General features: G+C 39.5%; 1 long non-coding RNA gene across 3 annotated transcripts in view; it reads right to left on the bottom strand.

Moving 5' to 3' along the window:
- Positions 1-4,575: 4,575 nt before the first annotated feature.
- The window catches only part of LOC143659056 (uncharacterized), an 82,491-nt gene continuing 59,426 nt past the window's right edge, over positions 4,576-27,640 (bottom strand). For all 3 annotated transcript variants that reach the window (XR_013163415.1, XR_013163413.1, XR_013163414.1), the window contains exons 2-3: positions 15,597-15,685; positions 4,576-12,098 (exon numbers count right to left, since the gene is read on the bottom strand). This is a non-coding gene — a long non-coding RNA (uncharacterized LOC143659056). The remainder of the gene's footprint in view (positions 12,099-15,596; positions 15,686-27,640) is intronic.

The raw sequence follows: 27,640 nt of genomic DNA, 5'->3' as shown, positions 1-27,640 counted from the left end.
AGTTCTCTAGGCACCATTTATTGAAGAGACTGTTCTGTCCCAGGTGAGTTGGCTTGACTGCCTTATCAAAGATCAAATGTTCATAGATGAGAGGGTCTATATCTGAGCACTCTATTCGATTCCATTGGTCGATATATCTATCTTTATGCCAATACCATGCTGTTTTGACCACTGTGGCTTCATAATATATGCCTTAAAGTCAGGCAGTGCGAGACCTCCAGCTTCGTTTTTTTTCCTCAAGATGTTTTAAGCAATTCGGGGCACCCTGCCCTTCCAGATAAATTTGCTTATTGGTTTTTCTATTTCTGAAAAATAAGTTGTTGGGATTTTGATTGATATTGCATTGAATCTGCAAATCAATTTAGGTAGGATTGACATATTAACTATATATAGTCTTCCAATCCATGAACACGGTATGCCCTTCCATCTATTTAGGTCTTCTTTGATTTCTTTTAGGAGTTTTTTGTAGTTTTCTTTATATAGGTTTTTTGTCTCTTTAGTTAAATTTATTCCTAGGTATTTTATTCTTTTAGTTGCAATTGTAAATGGGATTCGTTTCTTGATTTCCCCCTCCGCTTGTTCATTGCTAGTATATAGAAATGCTACAGATTTTTGAATGTTGATCTTGTAACCTGCCTCTTTGCTGTACTCATTTACTAGCTCTAGTAGTTTTGTTGTGGATTTTTCTGGGTTTTTGACGTATAGTATCATATCATCTGCAAACAGTGATAGTTTTACTTCTTCCTTTCCAATTTTGATGCCTTGTATTTCTTTTTCTTGTCTAATTGTTCTGGCTAGAACCTCCAACACAATGTTGAATAATAGTGGTGATAGTGGACATCCTTGTCTTGTTCCTGATCTTAGGGGGAAAGTTTTCAATTTTTCCCCATTGAGGATGATATTAGCTGTGGGTTTTTCATATATTCCTTCTATCATTTTAAGGAAGATCCCTTGTATTCCTATCCTTTGAAGTGTTTTCAACAGGAAAGGATGTTGAATCTTGTCAAATGCCTTCTCTGCATCAATTGAGATGATCATGTGATTTTTCTGCTTTGATTTGTTGATATGGTGTATTACATTAATTGATTTTCTTATGTTGAACCATCCTTGCACACCTGGGATGAATCCTACTTGGTCATGATGTATAATTCTTTTAATGTGTTGTTGGATACGATTTGCTAGAATTTTATTGAGGATTTTTGCATCTATATTCATTAGAGAGATTGGCCTGTGGTTTTCTTTTTTTGTAATATCTTTGCCTGGTTTTGGTATGAGGGTGATGTTGGCTTCATAGAATGAATTAGGTAGTTTTCCCTCCACTTCGATTTTTTTGAAGAGTTTGAGGAGAGTTGGTACTAATTCTTTCTGGAATGTTTGATAGAATTCACATGTGAAGCCGTCTGGTCCTGGACTTTTCTTTTTAGGAAGCTTTTGAATGACTAATTCAATTTCTTTACTTGTGATTGGTTTGTTGAGGTCATCTATGTCTTCTTGAGTCAAAGTTGGTTGTTCATGTCTTTCCAGGAACCCGTCCATTTCATCTAAATTGTTGTATTTATTAGCGTAAAGTTGTTCATAGTATCCTGTTATTACCTCCTTTATTTCTGTGAGATCAGTAGTTATGTCTCCTCTTCCATTTCTGATCTTATTTATTTGCATCCTTTCTCTTCTTCTTTTTGTCAATCTTGCTAAGGGCCCATCAATCTTATTGATTTTCTCATAGAACCAACTTCTGGTCTTATTGATTTTCTCTATTGTTTTCATGTTTTCAATTTCATTTATTTCTGCTCTGATCTTTGTTATTTCTTTCCTTTTGCTTGCTTTGGGATTAGTTTGCTGTTCTTTCTACAGTTCTTCCAAGTGGACAGTTAATTCCTGCATTTTTGCCTTTTCTTCTTTTCTGATATAGGCATTTAGGGCAATAAATTTCCCTCTTAGCACTGCCTTTGCTGTGTCCCATAAGTTTTGAAATGTTTTGTTTTCATTTTCATTCGCCTCGAGGTATTTGCTAATTTTTCTAGCAATTTCTTCTTTGACCCAGTCGTTGTTTAAGAGTGTGTTGTTGAGCCTCCATGTATTTGTGAATTTTCTGGCACTCTGCCTATTATTGATTTCCAACTTCATTCCTTTATGATCCAAGAAAGTGTTGTGTATGATTTCAATCTTTTTAAATTTGTTAAGACTTGCTTTGTGACCCAGCATATGGTCTATCTTTGAGAATGATCCATGAGTACTTGAGAAAAAGGTGTATCCTGCTGATATGGGATGTAATGTCCTATAAATGTCTGTTAAGTCTAGCTCATTTATAGTAATATTCAGATTCTCTATTTCTTTATTGATCCTCTGTCTAGATGTTCTGTCCATTGATGAGAGTGGGGAATTGAAGTCTCCAACTATTATGGCATATGTGTCTATTTCCCTTTTCAGTGTTTGCAGTGTATTCCTCACATATTTTGGGGCATTCTGGTTTGGTGCATAAATATTTATGATTGTTATGTCTTCTTGTTTAATTGTTCCTTTTATTAGTATATAGTGTCCTTCTTTGTCTCTTTTAACTGTTTTACATTTGAAGTCTAATTTGTTGGATATTAGTATAGCCACTCCTGCTGTTTTCTGGTTGTTATTTGCATGAAATATCTTTTCCCAACCTTTCACTTTCAACCTATGTTTATCTTTGGGTCTAAGATGTGTTTCCTGTAGACAGCATATAGAAGGATCCTGTTTTTTAATCCATTCTGCCAATCTATGTCTTTTGATTGGGGAATTCAGTCCATTAACATTTAGTGTTATTACTGTTTGGATAATATTTTCCTCTAACATTTTGCCTTTTGTATTATATATATCATATCTGATTTTCCTTCTTTCTACACTCTTCTCCATACCTCTCTCTTCTGTCTTTTTGTATCTGACTCTAGTGCTCCCTTTAGTATTTCTTGCAGAGCTGGTCTCTTGGTCACAAATTCTCTCAGTGACTTTTTGTCTGAGAATGTTTTAATTTCTCCTTCATTTTTGAAGGATAATTTTGCTGGATATAGGATTCTTGGTTGGCAGTTTTTCTCTTTTAGTAATTTAAATATATCATCCCACTGTCTTCTAGCTTCCATGGTTTCTGCTGAAAAATCTACACAAAGTCTTATTGGGTTTCCCTTGTATGTGATGGATTGTTTTTCTCTTGCTGCTTTCAAGATCCTCTCTTTCTCTTTGACCTCTGACATTCTAACTAGTAAGTGTCTTGGAGAACACCTATTTGGGTCTAATCTCTTTGGGGTGCACTGCACTTCTTGGATCTGTAATTTTAGGTCTTTCATAAGAGTTGGGAAATTTTCAGTGAAAATTTCTTCCATTAGTTTTTCTCCTCCTTTTCCCTTCTCTTCTCCTTCTGGGACACCCACAACACGTATATTTGTGTGGTTCATATTGTCCTTGAGTTCCCTGATACCCTGTTCAAACTTTTCCATTCTTTTCCCGATAGTTTCTGTTTCTTTTTGGAATTCAGATGTTCCATCCTCCAAATCACTAATTCTATCTTCTGTCTCTTTAAATCTATCATTGTAGGTATCCATTGTTTTTTCTATCTTTTCTACTTTATCCTTCACTTCCATAAGTTCTGTGATTTGTTTTTTCAGTTTTTCTATTTCTTCTTTATGTTCAGCCCATGTCTTCTTCATGTCCTCCCTCAATTTCTCGATTTCCTTTTTGAAGAGGTTTTCCATTTCTGTTCGTATATTCAGCATTAGTTGTCTCAGCTCTTGTATCTCATTTGAACTATTGGTTTTTTCCTTTGACTGGGCCATATTCTCAATCTTCTGAGCATGGACCGTTATCTTCTGCTGCTGGCGTCTGGGCATTTAGTCAGATTTCCCTGGGTGTCGGACCCAACAAGGTTGTAAGATTTTTCTGTGAAATCTCTGGGTTCTGTTTTTCTTATCCTGCCCAGTAGGTGGCACTCGTGGCACACGTTTGTCTCACGTGTTTGAAGGGATCCCCCCATCACCGTTCTCTGTGGCCTGGGGATTTCTGATCCAATTCTCTCAGTTGGTTTGGGGGGCCACGCGTGGTGTTGTCGTCAGCCGCCATGGCTTGAGGGGACCCTGTGGCTCCTTTATTAATTTCCCTATTGGTGTTTGGTTGGACCCAGTCCCTGCCACTGTTAGAAATTCCCTCCTCTCCCTGGAGGGGTGTCGGTCGCCGGCCGCAGCGGGCCCGGGGAATTCGCTACCGGACCAGGAAGCTGCCCACAGGGGAGGGGCATCGGTCGCAGGCCGCCACGGCCTGGGGAATTCGCCACCGGACCAGAAAGCCACCCGTGGGGGAGGGCCACCGCGGCTTGGGTAGCCCTCTGTTCCAAGACTCGTAGCTGGACCAGGAAGCCGCCCGCAAAAGAGGGGCGCCGGCCGCCGCGGCTTGGGAAACTTGCCTCTCCGAGACTCTCAGCCGGCCCGGGAAGGAGGGAGGGAGGAGCTCCGGCCACCACAGCTGCCGCCTCTCGGGGGGTGGTGCGCCACTCGGGGATCTCACCGCAGCCGTTTCTCGCAGTCAGACTAGCCAGTCCAGACTGGGGTACGCTGTGTGTCCATTCCCTGCCGTGGCCCCGGGAGCTCAATTATGTAAGGCCAGAAATTGCTGCAACAAATATTTCAACTCCACGGACAATTTTGCAGTGTGGTCAAAAGATGAAAGCAATTCAATAGTTCAGCAACCCATCCAGTACAATGGCAGTTGTTCTTTGCCCACGCTTTTCCGTGCTCCCCAGGCTGCAAACCTCTGTTAACCCCAATATGTGAACAACAGCTTTAGATCAGGACTCAAATCAGATGGGCCTCCAGCCGCTCCTCCTAACCTGCAGCACCTGCTGGGCCGCGAGCTCACTTTCACCATCTATTTTCAGCACCCTGCAGTAATGACATTCCTTTGTTCTTCCTCATGCAAAAACATTTTTAAAATTTTGTACATTTAGTCTCTATTATTGTACATTCTAGGCATTCCTAGATTATACCATCTCAATCTTTATCATCTATCTTTCTTTGTGATTTCATTTATGCCTCCAGCCCTCTTCCCTCTATCATTCTCACATTCAGCTTCATCCAGTGTTTTAACACAATTGTATTACAGTTAGGTAGTACTGTGCTGTTCATTTCTGAGTTTTCATATTCAGTTCTGTTGCACAATCTGTATCCCTTCAGTTCCAATTACCCACTATCTTACCCTATTTCCTACCTCCTGATAATCTCTGTCACCAACGAAATATTCCAAGTTTATTCACTAATGTCAGTTCATATCAGTGAGACCATAGAGTATTTGTCCTTTTGTTTTTGGTTAATCTCAGTCAGCATAAAGTCCTTAAGGTCTATCCATGTTGTTACACACTTCATAACTTTATTCTGTCTTACAGCTGCATAATATTCCATCGTATGTATATGCCAGTTTGTTTAGCCACCCGTCTGTTGATGGACATTTTGGCTGTTTCCATCTTTTGGTAATTGTAAATAATGCTTCTATAAACATCGGTGTGCAAATGTTTGCTTGTCCTTTGAGCAGAGACAGCATATAGATGGGTCCTGTTTTTTAAACCATTCTGCCAGTCTATGTCTTTTGATTGGGAAGTTTAATCCATTGACATTTAGTGTTATTGCTGGGTGGGTAGTACTTTCTTCTGCCATTTGCCTTTTGGATTTTATAAGTCATATCTAATTTTCCTTCTTTTAACCTTTACTCATAGTCTTCCTTTCTACTCTTTTCATACCTCTCTCTTCTGTCTTTTCGAATCTATCTCTAGTGGTCCCTATAGTATTTCTTGCAGAGCTGGTCTCTTCGTCACAAATTCTCTCAGTGAATTTTTGTCTGAAAATATTTTAATTTCTCCCTCTCTTTTGAATGACAATTTTACTGGATAAATAATTCTTGGTTGGCATTTTTTATCTTTTAATAATTTAAATATACCATCCCACTGTCTTCTCACCTCCATGGTTTCTGCTGAGAAATCTATGCATAGTCTTATTGGGCTTCCCTTGTATGTGATGGATTGAGGGTTAGCAGGTTATGATAGGCAGCAAGGTCTAACTGAAGTTTGCATAACAAAACCTCCCAAGTAACCCCGTGACACTATTTGAACTCTCTTTGGCACTGATACCTTATTAGTTACACTACTTTTCCCCCTTTTGGTCAGAATGGAATTGTTGATCCCACGGTGCCAGGTCTGGATTTATCCCTAGGAGTCATCTCCCATGTTACCAGGGAAACTTTCACCCCTGGATGTCATGTCTCACAGAGGGGGGAGGGCAATGATTTCACTTGCAGAGTTGGGCTTAGAGAGAATGAGGCCACATCTGAGCAATAAAAAGTTCCTCCAGAAGTAACTCTTAGGCATGCCTATAGGTGGTTTAACCTTCTCCACTCCCTACATAAGCTTTACAAGAGTAAGCCTCCTGACTGAGGGCATGGCCTATTTATTTGGGTGTCCCTGAATTTTGGCACAGTATCAAGGGACTCCCTGATGGTAAGGCTTAATAGTTCCATATTCTTTCTCCCATCCCTCAGGGGATTTTGCCAATAGTTTTTGATTATCTGCTTAATATACTCTAGGGTGTATCCAGGCATTACAATAATCTATACAGGATTAAAGGACCTCTTTCTTGTTCTGGGCTCCCTGTGTTTCAATTGTTCAAATGAACTATAAAAATAGGTTGAATTAGATTATGCTCTACAGAAAATTTCAGTTCCAGATCAAATAAACCTTTCTTTCATTGGTCTCAAAGAGTATGTATGTGTGGTTCTAAAATATAGACACTGTTTTCCTTACCCCTGTGTTCTGAATTACTTTAACCCCAACCTGTTCAGTTTCATTCTTATCTCTAAATATTATGTTATATATATATAACAGCCTCTCAAAATCCAGAAACAATGATCACCACTTCGGACTTAACATGTCTGCTCTAAAAGCTTACAATCTAGGCCCCTATTTTCTTATAAACATTTTCTAAATGTGACCGCACAATTCTTTGTTCTTTTGTTTCTGGTTTATTTTGTCTCCCCCAGTGTCCCACATGTTCATTCACATCATTGCATGCCTGATGACTTTGTTCCTTTTTGTAGCACCACAACCTTTGTTCATAAGTATACACCATTGTTTGCCAACATATTTCTCCATCAGTGCATCCTTCAGCCACCTGCGTTCATCAGGCATCATATATAGGGCCCAAAGTCCACAGTCCCTCAACATTCTCACTTTTAGATAATTTCATTGTTCCCGAGAGAAAACCAATAAACACACCCTCACCATAAAGGAAATCTAAACTTCCTCTTAACTCTTGTCGCTTCCCCCATTATTTACCTCTGCTGTTGCCATAGGAGTGCTGATGGTTTCCTTTCGAACATAACTTATAGCATGCAATAGCAGTTTTTCCCCTGTACCCTGGACTTAAACATTTTTTGTACAGGAATCATATCTTTGATGTAATTCTTGCAAGAACTAATTCATATTTGTAATGTGAATCAGTGGGACACATAAGTCTATACAACCCCTTTCCATCTTGTTCATCTTCTATAAGGTAATATTACTTATAGACCTACTAGAGAACCACACTCACTCCTATCTATTCCCTTACATTGGAGTTCAACCTCATCATCTATCGCTAGCTTCTATGTATCTCTAAGTCCCTTATGTTCTGTAATGTAAGCCTCTGATTATACCTTTATGCTGGTCATAAAAGTGGAATCAAACAGTGTCTATCCTTTTGTGTCTGGCTAATTTCACTCAGCATTATGTCCTCCAGACTCATCATCTTGTCAGGTGTTTCAGAACATCATTTTGTCTTACTGCTGCATAATATTCCATCATATGTATATAACACATTTTGTTGACCCACTCATCTGTTGATGGACATTTGGATAGTTTCCATCTTTTGGTGATTGTGAATAATTTTGCTATGAACATTGGTGTGTAAATGTCTGTTTGCGTCATTGCTTTCAACTCTTCTGGGTATATACAAACTAGTGCTGTTGCTGGGCCATAAGGCAACTTGATATTTAACTTCATAAGGAACTGCTAAATATTCTCCCATAGTAACTGCACCATTATGCATTCCCACCAGCAGTGCATAAGTGTCACAGTTTCTCTGCATCCTCTCCAACTTTTATAGTTTCCTGCTTGTTTAATAGCAGCTATTCTTATAGATGTGAGGTGGTATCTTATTGTAGTCTTGATCTGCATTTCCCTTATAGCCAATGAAAATGAGCATCTCTTCATGTGCTTTTGAGCCATCTGTATTTGCTCTTTATAAAAATTCCTATGCATATCTTTAGCCCATTTTATACTTGGGTTGTTTGTTCTTTTGTTGTTGAGTTGTATGATTTCTTTGTATATATAGGATATCAAGCCTTTGTCTGATTTTCACCCTTTAAATGGATGGAAAAAAGCAAAATACAAAAAGTATTCATACCAGGTGAAATTATGAGTTTCAAATTTAATTGTTCATAAATAGAGTTATACTGGAGCACAACCATGCTTAATTAGCTACATATCATCTATGACTGCTTTCAAGCAGTAGAGTTGAGTGGTTGCAAGGGAGACCCCATGGTCCACAAAACCTAAAATATTTACTATCTAGCCCTTTACAGAAAAAGTTTGCTAACCTGTACTCTATATATTCAGTATGAAGAACAATGCCTGGAAGTTGATGAAATCTATTGGTCCAAGTTCACTGTATCACCTAGATCACTTAGATAGCAGTCTAAGAGTTGGACATTTCTCTCAGCAATGGGAAAACAAGAGACCTCTGTGCTGGTTTGAAAGGGTGTGTGTCCCCTGGAAAAGCCATGTTTTAATCTAAATCCCATTTCATAAAAGCAGAATAATCCCAACTCAATACTGTGTGTTTGGAACTGTAATCAGATAATCTCCCTGGAGATGTGATTTAATCAAGAGTGGTTGTTAAACTGGATTAAGTGATGACATGTCTCCACCCATTTGGATGGGTCTTGATAAGTTTCTGGAGTCCTATAAAAGAGGAAACATTTTGGAGGATGAAAGAGATTCAGAGAGAGCAGAGCAGAACAGCATAGCCACAAGAAGCAAAGTCTACCAGCCAGCGACCTTTGGAGATGAAGAAGGAACGTGCCTCCCAGAGAGCTTCATGAAACAGGAAGCCAGGAGAAGAAGCTAGCAGATGATGCCATGCTCACTATGTGCCCCTCCAGATGAGAGAGAAACCATGACCATGTTTGCCATGTACCTTTCCAGATGCGAGAGGAACTCTGACTGTGTTCACCATGTGCCCTTCCACTTGAGAGAGAAACCCTGAACTTTATCAGCTTTCTTGAACCAAGGTATCTTTCCCTGGATGCCTTTAAGTGGATATGTCTATTGACTTGTTTTACTTGGGACATTTTCTTGGCCTTAGAACTGTAAACTAGCAACTTATTAAATTCCCATTTTTAAAAGCCATTCCATTTCTGGTATATTGCATTCTGGCAACTAACAAACTAGAATAGCCCCCATGGGGTTAATAGGTAAAAGGAATCCCTGGCTCCTGGAAAGTCAAATTTGCCACATCTGGTCAGGCAGCAAATGCAGATTAGACCATAGGAAAGGTGGCATAGAAAGGGGTCAGAAGAGGAGATGTGGTAAATGGAAATGTCAGCATGGGGACATGGGAGTTTATTGTTGATGCTGAGCCTCCATGGACTTGTTCAAACCATTCAAAGTCCCCTGAGTTCCACTTATGAGGCACTGTATGTTTCTTCACAGCACAGGCAAATTTCTCTGCCAGATATTTTGTCCTCTCTGGATTTTCTTATTAAACACTAGTAATTGCTCATGTTATTTTTAAAATCTTGTGTCAAAAGTTTCTCAGAGATAGCTTCAATTTCCCTTGCTGACACTGTCAGTGCTTCTACTGGGGACATAATGAATGCTGCACTGGTTGGAAGTGAGATCATATTGTTCCCAACCTATAATTCAGGGTCAATGCTTTGGCACACCCTCAGACACCTAACCTTGCAGTGACAGGTTCACTTGACAAAGCATCAGGTCTGTTTGGTGAGTTTGTTTTTCTTCTTTTATAAAATATCAAGAAAAAAGTGTCTTTGAGAGTTGAAACTTTATCTTGGAATTCTAATTAACTTTTCTATTTTAGAAGAGGTAACATACTATAATAAAATTTCAGTACTACAGAGAAACCTGTGATTCTCATGAGGTTTCTAACCTGTCCTGTGTCATAACTGTACTTAGTTGAGTTATCCTAATTCTTTTCCTTTCCTCTTTGTTCTTGGGCTGCCTGAAACTTCTTGCCCAGCCTTTCCCACATTTAGACCAGTCAGAAATCTCATCCCATTTTCCCTGCTTAAACCTTCCAACATTTTAGACCTTTCCTTTCAAATCAGTGTTCTCAGCACTTCCATTGCAGGAATGTTGTAAGGAATAAATAAAGTCATATACATGTCTGGCTTTGAGCATGGACAAAGAAGAATAGGTTCATTTTTTTTCTTGTTTCCTCTGCCATAATGATTGGATTTGGAAAAATATTAATGAGTTCTCCCTTTGGGGCATATTAGGAAAAGGCAAAAGCCCTATATAGGACCTCAAGTTCTTCTTAGGCCACAGGAAAGTGCTTGATTTTGTGTTTTTCAAGGACAGAAAGATTTCCTGAATTGATTTCCCAGAATCAGTCATGTATATAAAACCAACCATTGACCAACGTCAACAGAGCTGAGCCTATGTCTTAAGATGGGCATTAAGACAGGAAACTCTGAAATCTGGGTTCTGATACATGTGGGTTCCCCTCACACGTCCATGTTTGACCCTGTCCTATCCTCTGTTCAAGAGGAAATAAAACACACCTATAAGGAAATGTGCCATATCTGGGCAGTGCCCAACAAAGAGCCCATTGAATAAAGTATTACAACAGAAAACTAGAATTTCATTCCTTACTTCAGGGCTGTTTTTTTCTGTTCATCTTAGTATATGATTTGCTATTCTTTCCCTTTTAATAACTGACTTCCTTATATTTTCTTGTGCATTATATATAAAATGCTCTCATTTGGCAAAGGAATCTATCTCCCAAATATCTGGATGTTTATGTTTTTTTTTATCTTAAGATTTTAGGCAAGAATATCTTTTATTTTTTTTAATAAAAACTCTACCAAAAATTTATCTTCTTCTTAAAAATGCAGCTCTGGGAAGAAAAATTTGAATTGCTATAATTCATAACATGTTTTATAAGCAGCAATTACAGGAACAAGTCAATAACAAAATGGTCTTGTTAGAATTTAAAAAGTTCACTTCAGAAGCTTGATTCTGTCCTTTAATAATTTAAAGGTGGGGTTTTTGCTGATTAATCTCATTCACAATGTTGCAGTACTCTCTCAACCATCCATTACTAGAACTTTCCCTTCACCCTAAACAGAAACCCTACATTCATTTTGCTTAGCTCTGCACTGCCCCCCCACCCCTGGTAAACTGTATTCTTATGTTCTGTCTCTATGATTTTGCACATTCTCTGATATTTTCTTTGAAGCTACCATGGGGCTTAAATTTAACATCCCAAATCTATAACAATCTCATTTTATTTTACATCAACTTAACTTCAATAGCATACATAAACTATGTTCTTATACTCCTTTGTCCTCCCACTTTTATGTAGTTCTTGTAACAAATTACATGTTTATACATTATGAGCCCCAAACCATTGATTTTTCATTTTGTGCCTTTGCCTCTTAGATCCTGTAGGAAGTAGAAAGTGGAGCTATAAAACAAAAATACAATAAGACTGGCATTTATCCATGTCATCACCCTCACTGGAGATTTTTATTTCATCATGTGACTTTGATCTATCACCTACTGTCTTTTCCTTTAAATCTGCAAAATTCTCCTTAGCATCACTTGTAGGGTTCATCTGGTGTAAAGAAATCCTTCAGCTTTTGTTTATTTGGGAATGTCTTAATGACTCCCTCATTTTTTTTTATTCAACATAACAATATACAAACACAAACATTCTTACTATATGATCATTCCATTCTTGATATATAATCAATAACTCACAATATCATCACATAGTTGTATGTTCATCATCATGACCATTTCTTAGAACATTTGCATCAATCTGGAAAAAGAAATAAAAAGAAAACAGAAGAAAATTCATACATACCATACCCCTTAACCCTCCCTTTCATTGATCACTAGCATTTCAATCTACTAAATTTATTTTAACATTTATTCCCCCTATTATTTATTTTTAATCCATATGTTTTACTCATTATCAATAAGGTAGATAAAAGGAGCATCCAACACAAGGTCTTCACAACCACACAGTTACATTGTGAAAGCTATATCATTACACAATCATCTTCAGGAAACATGGCTACTGTAACACAGCTTTACATTTTCAGGCAGTTCCCTCCAGCCTCTCCATTACATCTTGGTTAACAAGGTGATATCTACTTAATGCATAAGAATAACCTCCAGGATAACCTCTCAACTCTGTTTGGAATCTCTCAGCCACTGACACTTTATTTTGTCTCATTTTGCTCTTCCCCCTTTTGGTTGAGAAAGTTTTCTCAATCCTTTGATGCTGAGTCCCAGCTCATTCTAGGTTTTCTGTCCCATGTTGCCAGGAAGTTCCACACCCCTGGGAGTCATGTCCCCCATAGAGAGGGGAGGGCAGTGAGTTTGCTTGTTGTGTTGGCTGAGAGAGAGGCCACATCTGGGCAATGAAAGACGTTCTCTGAGGGTGACTCTTAGGCCTAATTTTAAGCAGGCTTAGCCCATATTTTGTGGGGTTAAGTTTCATATGAACAACCCCCCAGATCCAGGGCTCCACCTATTGCTTTGGTTGTCCCCACTGCTTGTGAGAATATCAAGAATTCTGTACTTGGGGAAGTTGAGTTTTCCTCTTTTCTCACCATTCCCCCAAGGGGGCTTTGCAAATTGTTTTTTATTGACTGTTCAAATCAATCTGGATTCCCTCATTTTTGAAGGATAGTTTTGATAATAAAGAATTCCTGGTTGGCAATTTTTTGCATTTGGCACTTTAAATATGTCATCCCACTGCCTTTTTGCCTCTCTGGTTTTCAATGAGAAATCAACTCTTAATCTTATAAAGTCTCCCTTGAATGTGACATGTTCCTTCTCTATTGTGGCTTTCAGATTTCTCTTTTTATCTTTGGCATGGTTAAAACATGGTGTGGTGTGTGTCTGTTGGGTTTATCCTGTTTGGACTTTGTTGAGCATCTTGAATGTGTATATTCATGTCTTCTGTTAAATTTGGAGTGTTCAGTCATTGTTTATTTGCATATCCTTTCTGCTTTTAATCTCTCTGTTGTTCTTCTTGATCTCCCACTGTATTGGTATGCTTGATGGTGTCTCACAGATTTTCTGAGCTCTGTTCATTTTTCTTCATTCTTTCCACTTTCCACACCTTAGACAGATGAAGAAAGTCACTGATTCTTTCTTCAGACATCTACAATATGCTGTTAAACCTCTCTAGGGAATTTTAAATTTCTGTGACTGTGGTCTTCATTTCTGTTTGGTTCCTTTTCATAATTTCCATCTCTCACTTGATTTTTTTATGTTCAGGTATCATTTTCCTGATTTCCTTAGTTCTTTGCCAATATTCTCTTTAGCTCTTTAAGCATATTTAGGACCATTTTAAAAAAGTCTTTGTCTGATATGTCCTGAGTCTGATTCTCCCCACTGAAGGTTTTTAATGCTTTAATATTTTCCTATGTCTGGGCCATCACTTCCCATTTCTTTATATGTTTTATAATCTTTTGTTGAAACCTGGACATTCTGATATTTTAATGTGTTATCACTGGAATTTAGACTGTGAAGTGTCTGTCACTTAAGCTTTCATCTATCTAGTGTTTGACCAAGATTTCTTTGAATGCCACAAGCTAATAAAAAAAGGAAAAATAAAACAACTTTCTCAGTCTTTGCCAATTAATTTGTACAAGTGCTTTCCTTCAAGGTTTATTCATATCATGAGTTATATGATAATAACTCTAGGCCAAAGCATAGGGACCTCCCTGATTATTTCTGCAAGTCTTGCCTGGGTTATGTGCACTTGGCCCCAGCATACAAATGTCTCATCTTCCTAAGAAGTAGTTTGTTTCTTCAGGATCCTGGGCACTGCACTATATGTCCTATAGACAGCAACCTCTTGTCCCAGGCATATACTTCACTGCTCTCCAACAGAATTTTCTGGAGATTTCTATGAGTTGCCTTCTATATGCAGGACAAGTTCTGGGATGGCAAGTACTTCAGGCCACCAGTAGACAGACTGAGCCAGATAAACGTGCTCCCAGCATGTGCATGAGGGTCATTCTGCTCCCTCTGCAACCAGGACCAGGGATACACACTATATGATTCTATCACCTAAAATTATTTATATATAAAAAGGCTATTGACAATTCAAATTCCCATAGGGCCAAGCCATTAACAGAAATACATAAAGGTAGTTTGGTGGAGAATATAATGAATTAGGGGGTTCCAGCCTGGTCAAATGGAGGTGACATTACCTAGTTCCATCAACAATTTATCATGGGAGAACACTAGCCAGGCCTTTGCCATTTTCTAATTCTTAAGAGAAAACAACAAAACTCCAAGTTGTTTAAAAGTAGGCATATAATTAAAAATTTTAAACCACAGATTGGGCAAAAGGAAAGAAATACTGCCCAATTTCTGCCATTGTGCAGCCTGTGCTTTAGACAAATGTCATTCATAGGTATATATCCTTATACTCTTTTACTCTTTCAATGTAGTTTGATTAAACATTTGTACATTTAATAATATGAAGGACATTGTAAAATATGAGTTACTGTGAAAAGTTGTTAATACTGGATTTGTCATACTAAAGAAAGTAATATACACCCTTCTCTCTCTAGATTCTTCTGACTTGGAGTAAAATAAACTTCTTCTGAAAATTGACATTATGACTTCTGATGAGTTGATAACAGGGATTCTCTTCCTCTTTCAGACTGGTATTGGGCTCCTAGGGGATTTCTTACTCCTTATCTTTATATATTGGCTTTCTTCCCTAAACACAGTCAGAGACCCACAGATCTAGTTATCAGCCATCTTAACCTAGCAAACTCCCTAGTCCTTTTATCTAGGGGAATTCCACAGACACTGGCTGCTTTAGCAATTAAATATTTCCTGGGAGATGTTGAATGTAAACTTAGCTTTTTTATTCACAGAATGGCTCAGGGAATTTCTCTTTGCACTACCTGCCTCTTGAGTGGTTTCCAGGCTATCACAGTAAGCCCTAGCAATTTCTGGTAGGTACAATTTAAGCTGAAAGTCCCTCAGTTTGTTAAATCTTTCTGTAGTCTCTGTTGGATTATTCATCTCATGATAAATATTATTGAGCTGTGGGCAGGCCATGGTGGCTCAGTGGCAAGAACGCTTGCCTGTCTTACCAGAGGACCCAGGTTCGATTCCCGGTGCCTGCCCATGTAAAAAAAAAAAAAATATATATATATATATATATATATATATATATATATATTATTGAGCCAATAAGAGTGACTCACTCAAGGAAGACTACCAACATTGCACAAAAGAATTTTGGATTGTGTTCTGTAAGAGTGTCTGATACACTTACTCTCTCCACTCCATGCATTCTTATTTTCCTTCCTTGATAGTCTATGTTTGGGACCCATGGGCTGGGCCAGTGGCTCCATAGTGCTCTTGCTGCAAAGACATAAGCAGAGAGTCCAATACATTTACCACACCAGTTTCTCCCCCAGAGCATCCCCAGAGGTGATTGCCACTTACGCTATCCTGCTTCTGGTGGGCTCATTTGTTTTATTTTATTCTCTCACCTCCATTTTATCACTTTACATGATGTAGTTCAACAGTCCAAGTCTGTGACTACTGAACACTAGTACATTCCTGGCTGCTTTTTTTTCAGCTTTCTGTCCCTTTGTGCTCATCATCCATGATACTTGTGTCTTCAGAAACTACTTTATCAATTGTGGCAGAGCAAAAATCTCCAAATAGGTTTTTTAAAAACAAATAACTACTACTTATTCAACAATTTTTAAGAACCCAATATTTGACCCCTCTGAGTAGTCAAAGAAGAAATATTCAATTGAATGTTTGGAAGATAACCGTGGCTTAACTGTGGACTCATCTAAAACTTAGTCTGGTTATTGCTTAATATGCAATTTCAGTCATGTGACTTACTTCAATTTTCTTTTACCAAAGCTGTCAGAATGCAACACACCAGAGATGGATTGGCTTTTAATAAAAGGGGATTTATTTAGTTAAAAACATACAGTTCTTCAGAGGAAAGGCAGCTAACTTTCAACTGAGGTTCTTTCTTACACAGGAAGGCACAGGGTGATCTCTACTGGCCTTCTCTCCAGTCCTTGGAATCCCAAAAACTTCCCCAGAGTGAATCCTTTCTGTATCTCCAAAGGTCTGGGCTAAGCTGTGATTGCTGAGATGATGTATGCTGAACTGCTTGGGGTTGACTGCATTAAGCTCTCTCATTTAAGCATCCATCCAACTAAGACAAATATCATTTATTGCAGCAGGCATGCCTCCTAGCCTACTGCAGATGTAATCAGTGACAGATTAGCTTCACATGCCATTGGCTCATGTCCGCAGCAACAGAACTAGGCACCTTCCGCTGGCCAAATTGACACCTGAACCTAACTACCACATGTCCACCCCTTGTCCACTTGGCAACTATACACATCACCTTAAATGATATTAAAGTGGCAAAAAATTTCTCTTCTGCCTGTGGACCTATGAACTTCAAAACAAGTTACCTGGTGCCAGTATGCAAAGGAGGGACAGTCACAGGATACAGGTTTTCATTTCCATAGGGATAAATTGGAAGGACTACAGGAGTCATAAGACCCAGACAATTCTGAACACCCACAAGGCAAAGACCATTGGATTTCAAAGTCTGAAAGTCGTTTATCCTTTGGTTTTAGAAAGTGGCAGACCCACCCTTTCCAGGGGACTATACAGTGGCCCACCTCTTTCTGAATCAACTTCAGGGGACATTGAAGAGACCACCATTTTCTATGCTCCACCCTCTCCAAGCATCGGGTCCACACCTGGGCTCTCTGCCATTTCTAGGGCACATGCTCAACCCCTCCATGTGGTGGCAGCTGGGATCTTCCCCATCCCCAAGGGGCATGCTTTACCTTCTCTAAGGCCTGAAGTGGCATGACTCTTCCACTGCAATAAAGGCTCATACTCTGCTTTCAGGGAAAACTCACTGTGCCAGTTTAAAAGGATGCATGTACCCTTGAAAAGCCATGTTTTAATCAAAATCCCATTTTGCAAAGGCAGAATAATCCCTATTCAATACTGCATGTAATTAGATAGTCTCCCTGGAGATATAACCCAATCAAGAGTGGTCGTTAAGCTGGATTAGAGGAGGTGTGCCTCCACCCATTTGGGTGGGTCTTGATTGGTTTACTGGAGTCCTATAAAACAGGAAACGTTTTGGAGAAGGAGAGATTCAGAGAGAGCAGAGCAGAATGACAACCACAAGATGCAGAGTCCACCAGCCAGCGACCTTTGGAGTTGAAGAAGGAAAATGCCTCCCAGGAAGCTTTACAAAACAGGAAGCCAGCAGATAAAGCTAGCAGATGATGCCATATTTGCCGTGTGCCCTTCCAGCCAAGAGAGAAACCCTGTGTTCGCCATGTGCCTTCCACTTGAGAGAGACACCTGGAACTTCATCAGCCATCTTGAACCAAGGTATCTTTCCCTGGATGCCCTTTCATTGGACATTTCTATAGATTTGCTTTAATTGGGGCATTTTCTCAGCCTTAGAACTGTAAACTAGCAACTTATTAAATCCCCCCTTTTAAAAAGCCATTCTGTTTCTGGCATATTGCATTCTGGCAGCTAACAAACTAGAACAGATTTTGGTACCAGGAGTGGGGTGCAGCCATGGTTTGCAAATACCAAACATGTTGGAAAAGCTTTCTAAATGGATAAGGGGAAGATTCTGGAAGAGTTGTGAGAAGCTTGATAGAAAAGGCCTAGAATGCTTTGAAGAGACTGTTGGTAGAAATGTGGACTCTAAAGACACTTCTGATAAAGCTTTAGACAGAAATGAGGCATGTGTTATTATAGACTGGAAGGAAGATGAACCTTGTTTTAAAATGGTAGATAATCTGGCAAAATTGACCGTGGCTTTGGCTGGAAGGCAGATTTTAAAAGCCATGAACTTGGATATTTAGCAGAAGAGATCTCCAAATTAAATGTGGGAAGTGCAGCCTGGTTTCTCCTCACAGCTTATAGTGAAATGCAACAGGACAGAGATAAGCTGAAAGCTGAACTCTTGGGTACAAAGAAACTAGAAATTGATGTCCTGGGAAATTCTGGGCTTCCAGGGAAGAAGACCCCAGAGAATAGTGCTCCATGTGAGGATTTGGCCAGATGTGAAACCAGTCAGCCATTTCAAGGAAAGCCAGTATTGGACATGGGGTTATCAGGAAGGATTTGTGGAAACTCCTTATATCTGATGGGTACGATCCAAGGCTACTGCATAGAAAGCCAATGAGAGTACTGTGGGACCTATATAGACAGAGCTGCTGTCAGTCTGGACTACGGAGTTCAGAGAATGGACACACTGGAGGAAAAATAACTTCAGAGGCAAAACCATGGAGACTGAGGTCTGAAGTCAAGAAGCCTCAGGCCAGGAGAGCAGACCCTCCCAGGCCCATGAAGAGGATGAGTTTGCCTCAAAGGCAGAGGATGGGCCTTCCACCTCATTGCAGTGGAAGAGTCAGGCTGCCTCAGGCCTTGGAGAGGGTGAAGCACATTCCTTGGGGTTTGGGGAGAGCCTGGCTGCCACCACATGGTGGGGTTGAGTGTGTGTCCTGGAGATGACAGAGGACCTGGGTGCAGCCCCAATGCTTAGAGAGGGTGGAGCTGAGAAAAAGGTGGTCTCTCCAATGTCCACCATAGTTGGGTTCAGAGACAGGCAGGCCTCTGCATAGGCCTTTGGAAAGGATGGGGCTGTTGCTTTCTAAAGCCCCAAAGATAAATGATGCTCAGACTTTGAAATCTAATGGACTTTGCCCTGTGGGTTTTTGAAACTGTATGGGTCCGGTGACCCCTGTGTTCCTTCCTCCCTATGGAAATGCATATTTGTATCTTATGACTGTTCCTCCTATGTATATTGGCAGCAAATAACTTGTTCTGAGTTCCACAGGTCCAGAGCCAGAGGAGAATTTTGCCTGAGAACAAACCATGCCTGTAACTGACTTTGATAGGAGTTTGTATTGTTTCTAACTTTGTATTTCATTTGTATTGCTACTGAAATTGTTTAAGGATTTCTTATATTGTTATGAAATTAATGTATTTTGTATATGGGAAAAGCATGTCTTTTGTAGGGTCCAGAGGGTGGAATGTGCTGGTTTGAAAGGAGATATGTACCCTTGAAAACCATGTTTTAATCAAAATCCCATTTTGTAAAGGCAGAAAAGTCCTATTCAATACTGCATGTAATTAGATCATCTTCCTGGAGATGTAACCCAATCAAGAGTGGTTGTTAAGATGGATTAGAGGAGGTATGTCTCCACCCATTTGGGTGGGTCTTGATTGGTTTACTGGAGTCCTATAAAAGAGGAAACATTTTGGAGAAGGAGAGATTCAGAGAGAGCAGAGAGGAGTGACGTAGCTATGAGATGCAGAGCCCACCAGCCAGTGACCTTTGGAGATAAAGAAGGAAAATGTCTTCTGGGGAGCTTTATGAAACAGGAAGCCAGCAGAGAAAGCTAGCAGATGTTGCCATATTTGCTATGTGCTCTTCCAGCTGAGAGAGATACCCTGTGTTTGCCATGTGCCTTTCACTTGAAAGAGAAATCCTGAACTTCATCGACCTTCTTGAACCAAGGTATCTTTCCCTGGATGCCTTTCATTGGACATTTCTATATACTTGCTTTAATTGGGACATTTTCTCAGCCTTAGAACTGTAAACTGACAACTTAGTAAATTCCCCCTTTTTAAAAGCCATTCTGTTTCTGGTATATTGCTTTCTGGCAGCTAGCAGGCTAGAACACTCACCCTCTCCATATATACAGGTGGGTCCACTCTCCTGGCCCCAGGTTTCTTGCCTTCAGATCTGAGCTTCCATGGTTCTCACTATGCAAACTCTAATTTTCCCCTTTTGTGTCCCCCTTTGTCCAGATTGGCAGTGGTTCCATTTACACCAACAGTCTCTTCAAGCACTCCAGGACTTCTCCATCATTCTCTTCACAGTTCTTTCAAAGTCTTCCCCTTATCCGTACAAAAAACTGTTGCACCATATATGGCATTTGCAAACAGCAGCAGCATCCTACTCCTCTGGTACCAAATCTGTTCTAGTTTACCAAGGTGGTCAGGATGCAACACACCAGAGATGGATTGGCTTTTAATAAAAGGGGATTTATTTTGTTAAAAACATAGTTCTTCAGAGGAAAAGCAGCTAATTTCCAACTGAAGTTCTTTCTTACACAGGAAGGCACAGGGCCAATCTCTGCTGGCCTTCTCTCCAGTCCTCTGGGTTCCAACAACTTTCGGTGGGGTGATTCCTTTCTGAATCTCCAAAGGCCTGGGCTGAGTTGTGAGTGCTGTGTTATGAGTGCTGAGATGAAGTATGCTGAGCTGCTTTGGCTGTGCTGCATTAAGCTCTTTCATTTAAGCATCCATCCAATAAGACAAACATCATTCATTGCAGCAGGCACACTTCCCAGCCTACTGCAGATGTAATCAGTGACAGATGAGCTTCACATGCCATTAGCTCCTGTCCACAGCAACAGAACTAGGCAAGTTCAGCTGGCCAAGTTGACATCTGAACCTAACTACCACAATTAGTTATTTTCTCTTTGAATATTGCCTCCCAGATCAGCAAATATGAGCTTTACTCCTTGCAGAAATGCATAACCCAAGAAAAGAGGGCCTAACTATTATTATTACTTTAAAGATACACGGGCAGGCTCTGGGAATTGAACCCAAGTCTCTGGCATGGCAGAGGCTCAGCCTATAGCCTTGGTTGTCCACACTGCTTGTGAGAATATCAAGAATTCAACTAGGGGAGTTGAATTTCCCCCCATTCTCCTCATTCCCTAAAGGGGTCTTTGCAAATACTTTTCCATTCACTGATCAAATCACTCTGGGATTCATCGGGGCATCACTCAGGACAAATCAACAAAATCTCATGTCCTACTCAAGGTTCTATGTACTTAGGTTGTTCAACCAACTATCTACATAAGTTATATTAGGAGATGCACTAGTCAAAATATAAATTTTGTACCAAATAAACATTTTTTGCTTTAGTCTCACACATAAGTTGAAATTTTAAAATATTAATTACCATCTATTTTCAGCTCCATGCAGTAATGATATCTTTGTTTATCCTCATGCAAAAACATTTCTAAAATTTGTACATTTAGTCACTATCATTATACACTCCAGGCATTCCTAAATTATACCATCTCAATCTTTATTGTCTATATTTCTTTGTGATTTCATTTATGCCTCCAGCCCTCCTCCCTCTATCATTCTCACATTCAGCTTCATTCAGTGTTTTAACATAATTGTATTACAGTTAGGTAGTATTGTGCTGTCCATTTCTGAATTTTTATATTCAGTCCTGTTGCACAATCTGTATCCATTCAGCTCCAAGTACTCAATATCTTACCCTATTTCTATCTCCTGAAGGTCTCTGTCACCAATGAAATATTCCAAGTTTGTTCACTAATGTCAGTTCATATCAGTGAGACCATACAGTATTTGTCCTTTTGTTTTTGGCAAATCTCGCTCAGCATAATGTTCTTAAGGTCCATCCCTGTTGATACATACTTCATAACTTTATTCTGTCTTACAGCTGCATAATATTCCATCATATGTATATGCCACAGTTTGTTTAGCTACCTGTCTGTTGATGGACATTTTGGCTGTTTCCATCTCTTGTTAATTGTAAATAATGCTGCTATAAACATTGGTGTGCAAATGTCCATCTGTGTCCTTGCACTCATGTCCTTTGAATAGAGACAACATATAGATGGGTCCTGTTTTTTAATCCATTCTGCCAGTCTATGTCTTTTGATTGGGGAGTTTAATCCATTAATATTTAGTGTTATTACTGCACAGGTAGTACTTTCTTCTACTATTTTTGCCTTCTGGATTTTATAAGTCATATCTAATTTTCCTTCTTTTAACCTTTACTCTTAGTCTTCCTTTCTACACTCTTCATACCTCTCTCTTCTGTCTTTTCGAATCTATCTCTAGTGGTCCCTATAGTATTTCTTGCAGAGCTGGTCTCTTGGTCACAAATTCTCTCAGTGATTTTTTTGTCTGAAAATGTTTTAATTTCTCCTCATTTTTGAAGGACAGTTTTGCTGGATATAGAATTCTTGGTTGGCAGTTTTCCTCTTTTAATAATTTAAATATATCATCCCACTTTCTTCTCACCTCCATGATTTCTGCTGAGAAATCTATGCATAGTCTTATTGGGCTTCCCTTGTATGTGATGGATTGCTTTTCTCTTGCTGCTTTCAAGATTCTCTCTTTCTCTTTGACCTCTGACATATTGATTAGTGAATGTCTTGCGTACTTCTATTTGGGTCTATTCTCTTTGAGGTACACTGTACTTTTTGGATCTGTAATTTTAAGTCTTTCATAAGAGTTGGGAAATTTTCAGTGATAATTTCCTCCATTAGTTTTTCTCCTCCTTTTCCCTTCTCTTCTCCTTCTGGGACACCCACAATATGTATATTTGTGCACTTCATATTATCATTCAATTCCCTGAGTCCCTGCTCATATTTTTCCATTTTTTCCCTATAGTTTCTCTTTCTTGTTGGATTTCCATCCTCCAGTTCACTAATCCTATGTTCTGTCTCTCGAAATCTACCATTGTAAGTTTCCATTGTTTTTTTTTTATCTCCTCTACCATGCCTTTCATTCCCACAAGTTCTGTGATTTGTTTTTTCAGACTTTCAATTTCTTCTTTTTGTTCATTCTTTGCCTTCTTTATATCCTCCCTCAATTCATTGATTTGGTTTTTGATGAGCTTTTCCATATCTGTTTGTATATTCTGAATTAATTGTTTCAGCTCCTGTATGTCATTTGAATTGTTGGTTTGTTCCTTTGACTGGGCCATATCTTCAATTTTCCGAGTGTGATTTATTATTTTTTGCTGGCGTCTAGGCATTTAATTACCTTGATAGTTTATTCTGGAGATTGCTTTCACTTTTTTTACCTAGTGTTTTCTTGCTGGATGAATTTGTTGTCTATCTGTTCTTTGACATTCAGTTCAGCTTTATCTGGACCTCTAGCTTAAGTTTTGTTTAACAGAGGAGAATTTTTCAGTTCTTGTTTTCTTGTTTCTTGCCCTGCTTGTATGGTGCCTTCCCCCCCACACACACACACTTAAGAGGGTCTACTTAGGTATTATAGACCCCAGCCGGATTTTCCCAGACCAAACTGGCCTCCTATCAGGAGGAAAGAGTCACCTGCATCGGTTTTCCCTGAGGGTGAGACCCAGCAGGTTGAAAGAATTTCCTGTGAAGTCTCTGGGCTCTGTTTTTCTTATCCTGCCCAGTATGTGGTGCTTGTCTGCCTGCAGGTCCCACCAGCATAAGATGATGCAGTACCTTTAACTTTGGCAGACTCTCCCTGGTGGGAACGTGGTGGAGATGGAGGAGAGGTTGTAGGCTGGTTTTAATGGCTTCAAATTACCAAGCCCTGGTGTCTGAATTCCTTGAGGGAGGGATTCCACCTGAGTTGGGCTTCACCCCTCCCCTGTGGAAGGCAAAGTCTCCAGACAAGCTCTCAAACAACCTTGTTTCTGTCTATGTCTGAGGCAGTTGCAGCCTGAGAAGTCCTGCCACTGAATCCAGAGGCAGTCAAGCCTTTGTGAAACATAGCTACAAAAACCTCTGTTTCCTTTTTTTTCCTTTTTCTGTCAGCCCTGCTCCCTCAGCTCTGGGGCAAAAATCAGCGACCTCCACTTTGACCAGGTTCACCTGAGCTGGGGGCCTATTTTTGGTAGTCAGAACTTGTTAATTAATTCCACAATTGGCGTTTAGTTGGGCTCAGCCCCTGCTGCTGGTAAAGTACCTTTCCTGTCCCCTCTGGGAAGCAGCCTGTGGGGGTGGGGTGCTGACTGTGGCAGCTTGGGGAACTCATGGTTCTGGGGGGGGGGGGCTTGCAGCCGGTCCAGTTAGTCCAGACTGGGGTACGCTGTGTGTCCAGTCATTGACATGGCCCAGGAGTTGTTCTGTACTGTTTCTGGTTATTTAGTAGTTTTTATGGAGGACAAACTAAAATGCGCACATTGTTAAGCTGCCATCTTGGCCTGGAAGTCAGGCCTACTTATTTTGACACTTGGTGTTGCTCTACTGAAATGGCAGGACCCGTGTAATAACCCAATTGACCCATGTAATACAAGTCTTGTCCTACCACATGTAATTTGAATCAGCTTTTAAAAGACTCATTATTTAATATTAGTAGACAACTAAGGATTAGCAGGCACCTGAAGAAATATTCTATCCTGAAGAAAAAGACAAAAACAAGCGTTTAAAAATTTAACATATTAACAAAATGTGGTATATGCATGTGATGGAATATTATATAGCAGTAAGATGAAATGATGCCCTGAAGCACATGACAAGAATAATGTGCCTTTAAGACATACTGCTGAGTGACATAAGCCAGACACAAAAGGATAGATACTGTATGACTCCACTTGTATGACCATGGTAAAGGTAAAATTGGAGGCTTATAATAAAGAATATAGGGGACTTAAAGATACATTGAAGCTAGAGATGGGTGAACAGTTAGATAATGAGATTGAACTCAAATGTAAGGGAATAGATAGCAGTGAAGGCAGTTCACTAGTGAGTCTATAATTAATATTACCATATTGAAGGTGAGCATGAACTACTTCAAAGATATGATTCTTGTGCAAAGAGAGTTTAAGTTCAGGGTATAGGGGGAAAACTGCTATCGGATGTTATGGGCTATGTTTAACAGGAAGCCATCAGCACTACCACAGCAATGGCAGAGGTAACTAATGGGGGAAGGGACAAGAGTTAAGGGGAAGTTTAGATTTCCTCCTTGGTGAGTGTGTTGGTTTGAAAGGATGTATGTCCCCTAGAAAAGTCATGTTTTAATCCTAATCCCATTTTGTAAAGGCAGCCATTTCTTCTAAACCCTATTTAACTGTAGTTAGATCATCTCCCTGGAGATGTGATTTAATCAAGAGTGGTTATTAAGATGGATTAGGTGATGACATGTGTCCACCCATTTGGGTGGGCCTTGATAAGTTTCTGAAGTCCTATAAAAGAAGAAACATTTTGGAGAATGAAGGCAAATCAGAGAGAGCATAGCAGAACAACATAACCAGGAGAAGCAGAGTCCACCAGTCAGCGACCTTTGGAGATGAAGAAGAACATGCCTCCTGGGTAGCTTCATGAAACAGGAAGCCAGGAGAAGAAGCTTGCAGATGACACCATGCTCACCATGTGCCCTTCCAGATAAGAGAGGAACCCTGACCCTGTTCACCATGTGCCTTTCCAGATGCGAGAGAAACTCTTTGTTCACCATGTGCCCTTCCACTTGAGAAAGAAATCCTGAACGTCATCAGCCTTCTTGAACCAAGGTATCTTTCCCTGGGTGCCTTTGATTGGACATTTCTATAGACTTGTTTTAATTGGAACATTTTCTTGGCCTTAGAACTGTAAACTAGCAACTTATTAAATTTCCCTTTTTGTGGGTGTGTTTATTGGTTATCTTTCTCTTGGGAACAATGAAATTATCTAAATTGAGACTGTGGATTTTGGAATTATACATGATGCCTAATGAATTCAGTGGCTGAAAGATGCATTGACTGAGAAGTAGATTGGTTAATGATGGTGTGTACTGTGTACATATGATTGAATATTGTGCTACTACAAAAAGGAACAAAATTGTGAGGCATGCAACATTGTGAATGAACCTGTGGGACATTGGATGAGGTAAAATAATCCAGAAACAAGAGAGAAAGCTTTGAATGGTCTCCTTTAGAAAATGCTAATAAGAAAACAGGGGCCTAGATTGTAAACTTTTATAGCAGACACATTTAGTCAAGAATGGTAATTATTATTTCTGGATTCTGAGAGGATGTTTTATATTTCTACAACCTGGTATTTAGAGATAAGAACAAAACTGATCAGGTTGGGATTAAAAATAATTCAGAACACAGAAGACATTGTCTGTATTTTAGAACCTCACCTACTCTTTGAGACCAAAGGAAGGAAAGTTTGTTTTGTCCAGAGCCTAAATTTTCTGTAGCACATGATATAACTCAACCTTTCTGGATAGCTCATTTAAACAATTGAAACACAGAAAGCCCAGAATAAGAATGAGGGCCCTTAATCCTGTATAGCTTAATGTAATGCCTGGATATATCCTAGAATATATTAAGCAGATAATTTTAAAATATTGGCAAAGTACCTTGAAGCATGGGAGAAAAAATATGGAACTATTAAACTTTACCACATGGGAAATCCTGATACTGTGTCAAACATTAGCGACACCCAAATCAATAGGCCAAGCCCTTGATCTTGAGGCTTGCTCTTGTGAAGCTTATATATGCAGTATATAAGCTTAGCCTACCTATAGGTATGTCTAAGTGTTATTTCTGGAGGACCTCTTTAGTTACTCAGATGTGGCCTTTCTCTCTAAATCCAACTCTGCAAGTGAAATCATTGCCCTCCCCCCTATGTGAGACATGACATCCTGGGGTGAAAGTCTCCCTGGCAGCATGGAAGATGACTCCCAGGGATAAGTCTATGCTTGGCACCATGGGATCAACAATATCATCATGACCAAATGGGGAAAAAGAATTGTGACAAATAAGGTATTAGTGACTGAGAGAGTTAAAACAGAGTCAAGAGGCTACTCTGGAGGTCAGTCTTATGCAAGCTTCAATTAGACATTGCTACCTATAATAACCTGTCAAATCCTAACCAAAACCATTCCAGCCAATCCTAAAGAACACCTAGGAAATATATAAGATTCTACAAGGGTTCCACGCATTAGGATAACTTTCCAAAAACATACTACCTCCAGATGATTCCCTGGTCCAGGTAATTCCTGAAACCTAGCCCGACCCCTCCAGAACATCTGATAGATCCATCTCCTTACCCCATATTAGTGACAGACCCTTCCAATATGAAAAGTTTAGAATGACCATAGCCACAATACCCCTAAAGAGAAGGATGGAAATATCAAAGGTGATGGTGAAGTTATACAGAGAAAGTAGGGTTTAACAAACAAGTATGATTGTTTAATCATTATATTGATATTTCTTTTTAGTCTCCAGTATCTTAGAGCAGCTAGAAGTAAAAACCTAAAACTATGAATTGTAACCCATACCAAAGTCTGAAATCAGTCCTACAACTAATTGTTGTGCTGTGCTTTGAAATATATTGCTTTTTTGTATATATGTGATTTTTCACAAAAAAGAAAAAAAGTTTTGATTGTGATGATAAAAAATACTTATTCCTCCTAGCCTCCAATGTTCTGAAGCAGCTAGAAGGAAAATCGGAAATAATTGTGTCATAGCCCATGACAAACTCTAGGATCTGTCCTGTAATTGCTTGTTGAAGAGTACTTTGAAAACTATTGTTTTTTTCCTTTCTTTTC

Source organism: Tamandua tetradactyla, chromosome 16, assembly GCF_023851605.1.
Source record: "Tamandua tetradactyla isolate mTamTet1 chromosome 16, mTamTet1.pri, whole genome shotgun sequence".
Classification (NCBI taxonomy): domain Eukaryota; kingdom Metazoa; phylum Chordata; class Mammalia; order Pilosa; family Myrmecophagidae; genus Tamandua; species Tamandua tetradactyla.
This window is presented reverse-complemented; position numbering and strand designations above follow the sequence as displayed.